This window comes from Chrysochloris asiatica, unplaced genomic scaffold (assembly GCF_000296735.1).
Source record: "Chrysochloris asiatica unplaced genomic scaffold, ChrAsi1.0 scaffold00002, whole genome shotgun sequence".
Classification (NCBI taxonomy): domain Eukaryota; kingdom Metazoa; phylum Chordata; class Mammalia; order Afrosoricida; family Chrysochloridae; genus Chrysochloris; species Chrysochloris asiatica.
Window position 1 is genome coordinate 21,299,638 of NW_006408520.1, and position 6,556 is coordinate 21,306,193.

General features: G+C 40.9%; 1 pseudogene; it reads left to right on the forward strand.

The window, feature by feature from the left end:
* The first annotated feature begins 5,129 nt into the window (after window positions 1-5,129).
* Window positions 5,130-6,118, forward strand: LOC102817032 (annotated as a pseudogene).
* The last annotated feature ends 438 nt before the right edge of the window (window positions 6,119-6,556 follow it).

The following is a 6,556-nucleotide window of genomic DNA, read 5'->3' on the forward strand; positions in this document are numbered from 1 at the left end:
CTTTGCGGATTCTGTGGCTCTAGAGCAGAGCTAAGGGAACAAATCACAAGGCCCAGAACTACCAGAGAACAGAGTCTGCACTGGGGGTAGATGAGAATGGGGGCCTGCCTCACTTCTGTTATCCAGGGAAATATGGGGAACAAGAAGGAATCTTACATATTCCATCTTCCATGTGAATCTATGCCATCAGGCCATCATCTCATCATCTCTCTGTCTCTCCAAAGCTGCTCATAAAAGTTCACTGGTGAATCTCTTTCTTTTGTCATCCCAGCTGACATTATTGATCAATGAAGTCTCAGTTTCAATTTTGGCTAGTGAACCTCATGTATAGCCACCACTCATTTGTCAGTGGAGGCTTGTATATTGCTTTGATCCTGAATAGCAGCAATTCTTCCAGACTAAGATGGACTAGGAAGAAAAACCTTAAGATCTACTTCCAAAAATTAGCCAATGAAAACAACAAGATCTGATTCCAAAATGATCATGGTAATGGCACAGGACTGGGTAGCGTTTTGTCCCATTGTATATGGGTTGTCTTGAGTTGGGGTTCTTTTTGATAGCAACTAGCAATAATAACTATGTTTTTAATAATAGCTTAATCCTTTACATTTATATAAAAGGATGCAGAATACAACTATCAAGGACCTAGTAGGAGCGAGCTATTAGATATCATGGATATCTTATTTCAAAACTCTCACAGATACATCAGAACTTGCCAGCAACAAAGCAATATTTGAATTTTAAATTTGTGCCTATTACTAGAGAAAAAAGCCCAGGCTGGTGTCAAAAATGAGAGTAGTGTGATCTAGCTGGCGGACTGCTCACAGAACCTGGAGTTGTTGCTTTTTACAAACTCACACAAACCCATGGTGGTTTTGATAGACTTGGAACATATCTCCTGCTAATCTAAGGAGAGTTTAGGAAGAAGGAAGGGTGCAGGAAGAAGGGGGTGCACAGCCTGGTGTCTACAGCATTTTTCAGTGTTAGCAGATTACTCCGTTCAATAACTAGGTATCTTATATGGATCTGTGCTCAAACCCCCATCATCTGGGGTGTGTGACAATGTCTTGTTTTCATGTAGACTCTTAACAGCTGGGTCAAGCGTACTGGCACTTGAGTTTGTTTTAATTTCTGACACAGGGAACAAGTCCAGAAATTAATTGAGCCATTATTTGAAAAACTGTTTCTTAGGTCCTAAAAAGTTATGGAAAAATAATTCAAAACTAAACGAATTGAACTAGAACTATGTTCTCTAATGGAGGAGTGAAAAGAGATACAGATTTGAAGGCAGAACACCTAGCTTTGACTTTCAGCTAGATCACTTATTAAATATGTGTCTTTGGGCAAATTGTTTGAGCATCAGTTTTTCAATAATAATATGTAACTTATAACTTATAAGGAATGCTAGAAACACTACATAAAATAAAGTTCATATTATTATTTTTCTAAGTTTAAAAGATCTGAAGTTATTATAAATTCATAGGCCAACTAATATTGATCCACCATCCATCTGTCAGTTTGTCATACAATGGTGGCTTGCATGGTGTTGTGATGCTGGAAGCTATGCCACTGATATTTAAATACCAACAAGGTCACTTATGGTGGACAGACTAAGACAAACTAGAAAGAAAAACCTGATAGTGTCTACTGTCTACTTTCTAAAATCAGTTAATGAAATCCCTGCGGATCACAACAGAATATTTTCTTATGTAGAGCTGGAAGATGAGCACCCTAAATTGGAAGGTGCTCAAATATACAGTAGCTGTAAGAATGGATTCATGGCTGCAATGGATTTGCACATACCAAGGATCATGAATATGATAATGTTACTGCTGTTGTTGTTAAGTTCAGTTGAGTGGATTCTGACTCATAGCAACCCTATATAAGGTTTCCAAAGAGTGGTTGGTGGGTTTGAACCATTGACCTAGCAGTTAGCAGTCCAGTGCTAATCCTACAGCACCACACCAGGACTCCTGAAGATGACATAGGACTGCATAATATATTGTTCTGTTGCCATGAGTTGGAGTTGACTCAACAGCAAATATTGGTAGATAAACCCCTTAGGGATTCCTTGAACACCGTGAGCATACATCACATGTTCTGTTATGCTTATTTCCATAGAATTTCAAGAGCAATTGAGAAAGTCAGCTTACTATTTAAAAATACATATAACAAAAATGCAATAGTGTTTGTGATATTTAAATATTCAACAGTATTATTTAAGCAAATAACTGAGAAAGTGGAGGGAGTGCAGTGGCTCTGTAGGATAAGCACTAGGACTGCTAACTGCTAGGTCAGTGTTTTGAACCCACCACATATTCCAACGGAATCTCCCACAAAGATTTACAGCCCCGGAAGCCCAATGTTGTTATTAAGTTCCATTCAGGTCACTATGAGTTGGAACTGACTCCGAGGCACTAACAACAACAACAGCTGAGAAAGTACAGATTTAAATCCCTTGTCATTTTAATCACATACTCATTATCATGGATTGAATTGTGTCCCAAAAAATATGTGTCAGCTTGGCTGGGCCATGGTTCTAATGGTTTGGCAGTTATGTAATGTAATGTGGTAGTTATGTGTTGAGCACTCATAAAGTGATCTTGATCTGATGCAAGATCTGATGCAAAAACTCAGAGGTTTAAGGTGGGCTGCAGTGCCCTTAATTCCATCATAATCCTGAGCCAAAGTCAGGAGTTTCCCAGGAATGTGGCCTGCAATACTTTTAGCTTAAAAATGAGGTTAAAGGGAAGAGAAGTGAGCAGAGAAGGAGGAATCTACTACCACCAAGAAAGAAGAGCCAGGAGTCAGGAGTGGAGTGTGTCCTTTGGGTCTGATGTCCCTGCACCATGAAGCTCTTAGATCTAAGAAAAGATTAATGCCAAGACACATGGAGATCTCCTAGGAATGCTGGATCTACAGATGCTGAAAGAAGACAAGGTATTTCATCAAAGATGATACTCTGAATTTGAATGTCCTGTTGTGGCAAGGTGGGATAATGTGCTGGACCACAAGGTCAGTTTGAACCACAAGGTCGGCAATTTGAACGCAGCAGTCGCACCTAGGAAACCCTATACAGGGTCACTGTGGGTCAGAACCGACTCAACAGCACTTAACAATATCAACAACAAACTGTGAGAGACTATTCTGTTTGTTAAAGCCATCTTATGGTATTTCTGTTATAGAAGTGCTAGATAATTAAGACACTCATATAATCATCAAACAATTTTAAAAAGATTGTGTTGCTTTGCTCTGACTTTTAGATAGTTTTCCCTTCATTGTTTGTTTTCAGATATTGGTTCTTGCTGAACTTCGATACTATGCTGGAGATATGACTTATTATTTTTTTTTTTGGAGATCATATTTATGAGTCCCAGATAATCAATGGATTAATAAAGAGTTATATATTTTTCAGATACTCTGACCGAAGTGAATGGTGCTCACTTTGGTAACGCATATACTGAAATTGGAATGATTCTGAGAAAATTAGTGTGGCTCCTGATTAAGGTTTGTAAAGTTTTCCATACATGTTTTTTAAGGGGCATGTAGTTTTTCTTAAGGGTGATAAAAATACTGGAAATGAGTGAGGTTAATTAGTGTACAACATGATGTATATAGTCATGATCACTGAATTGCACATTTTAAAAAATGGCTAAGATGTTTTGTTATTTATATTTCACAATAATACATTTAAAAAAATCAAATGCTGTAGTATATGTATTCTCATCAAAGTGATTAACTTAATCAGTAGAAATACTAAAAACAAAGTAGGACCAAGGCAGAAGGGAATAGTCCTTTTACTTTTATAAACCATTTTGTAATGTGTAAGTTCTAATTTTCATGTGCATATATTATTCCCATAATTCTCTATAAATCAGTTAACTAATGGCAACTGGGTTTTTAAAAAATTAGCAAATTAACAAAAAATATGAGCATAATTTGATTGGGGGGAGGATTTAGAAAGCTCCTTTGTTATCTTTTAGGGCTCAGGTGAAGCGGCTGGGAAACATTTGCTGATGAAATACATTGATGAAATGGGTTGTTAAAATCAAATAATAAATCATGTCTGTATACTATAGCAGAGTTTCCCAACTGTCTTCTGTAGCTTGCTAATCATATTTGATTCAGGGAACGGAATTGCCATCCAGTTGACTCTTACTCATGGTGACCACATGTATGTCAGCGTAGAACTGTGCTTGATAAAGTTTTTGATGGATGATTTTTTTTTGGAAGTAGATTGTCAGACCTCTCTTCCAAGACAATTCTGAGTGGGCTCAAAATGCCAACCTTTCAATTTAGTAAGCAGGTACTTAACCATTTGTGGGACCCAGGGATTCCAACGACTATAGTGGTCTTCAAGCCCAGGGCTTTCTTTACTGAAGTTGGGTGCAAGTTCTCAGATTAAAGAATGTCTTATCAATTTGTAAGGACTAAATTAAAAACTGTTTGCTGGGAGGGTTTCTGGGTGGTGTAGGTGGTCTGTGTTCAGCTGGTAACCAAATGGTTGATGGTTAGAATCTACCCAGCAACACCACAGAAAAACCAACCCTGGCAATTGGTTTTTAAAAAGGGTTGCAGCCAACCCAACCCCATAGTTGATGGGGTTTCTACAAAATGAACATTTCCACAATTCAGCAGATGAAGACTTCCACAAAAACATTTTGTTGGGGGAAGGGGAAACATAGGTGGAAGGAAGAGCCTGAATTTTGCTCAGAAACTGTTTCTCTAAAACATGTGAGCCAGGGACGGGATTCTGGAACCTCATTTTAGTAGGTGGCAGTAACAAGCAAAGGGAACATTTGCTGATAAAATACATTGATAAAATGAATTGTTAAAATCAAATAATAAATCATGTCTGTACCCTATATCAGAGTTTTCCAAACTGTGTTCTCTATATTATTAATTATATAGATGTTACATTTTTAAAGTGGGTTCTGGGGTCAAAAAATTTGGAAAACACAGGGTTAAAAAGCTGCTCAGAGGAAGACAGAACCTCCAGCGCTCCTTTAGTGACACCTTCGCGGAATCCCACCACCACAGGTCTCCTGCCAGCGGTGAGGAGCTGCCTCCCCCGGCTCCCATCCCACCACCCCCAACAGCCCTCAACCCTACCCCATGGGCCCGGTGCCATGAGTGAGCTGGAGCAACTGAGACAGGAGGCCAAGCAGCTAGGGAGCCAGATCTGGGATGCCTGAAAAACATGTTTGGATTTAGTACTGATCCAGATCACAGCTGGACTGAACCCAGTGGGAAGAAACCAGAAGTAGACACAGAGGACACTCTGTGGGCACCTGGCAAAAATCTATGCCATTCACTGGGGAACAGACTCAAGGCTGCTGGTTAGCGCCTCCCAGGACCAGAAATCATCTAGGACAGCTACACCACCACCAAATTTCATGTCATCCCATTGCGTTCTTCCTGGGTCATGACCTGTGCCTATGCACCCTCAAGGAACTTTGCAGCTTGTTGGGGGTTGGGCAACATCTGTTCCAGCTACAGCTTCGAGGCCCGTGAGGGCAATGTCAGGGTCAGCCGGGAGCTGCATGACCACACTGGGTCCCTGTCGTGCTGCTGATTTCTGGATGACAACCAAATCATCACCAGCTCCGGGGATACCACCTGTGCCCTGTGGAATATTGAAACTGATTAGCATATAGTGGGTTTTGCAGGACACACTGGGGATGTGATTTCCCTGTTGTTGGTCCCTGATGGTTGCACCTTTGTGTCAGCTACCGGTGATGTCTCCATAAAGTTGCAGGACATCCGGGACTCCACGTGCCGACAAACTTTCATTGACTATGAATCCGACATCAATGCTGTAGCTTTCTTCCCCATCGGATATGATACTTTTCATCACTGGTTCTGTTGGTGCTACCTGCTGCCTTTTACAAGAGCTCCTCATGTATTCTCATGACATCATCAGGGGCATCACCTCCGTTACCTTCTCACGTGGTGGTTGGCTGCTGCTTGCTGTCTTCAATGATTTCAGTCACAATATATGGGATGCCATGAAGGGTGACTGTGCAGATGTCCATGCTGGCCACACAACCACGTGAGCTGTCTAGGGATCAGTGATGATGGCATGGCTATGGTCACAGGCTACTGGAGTCCTTTCTGAAGATCTGAAACTAACTGTCAGGGAAGGGCCTGCCCATGACCACACTGCAGCCTGGGATATTTGGGGCTGAGTGCACCAAGTTCTCTTCCCTGTGGGCCATGGGGCCTTGGATCTCTGCTCCCCCAACCAGGTCTGGTTTCTCCCAGGAGTCCCCACTATGGAGGTAAAGATAGGGATAGAATGGGGGAAGAAAGGGGCGGAAAGCCTTCTTCCTTTTGCTACCCTGGGGTTGGAGCCTCATCCCTCTGGAAGGCCAAAGACAGGAGGTGGGAATTCCAGGGGATGGATTTTGTGTGTGTGGGTGGTTGATACATTTTTATTATCATTTGATGAATCAACTAAGTACCAAAAAAGACATGATTTTAATTGTACAATTAACAATATTGGCATGTGTATCACATGCAATTAATATTTGCATGTGGATTCTTTTTCTTTTCT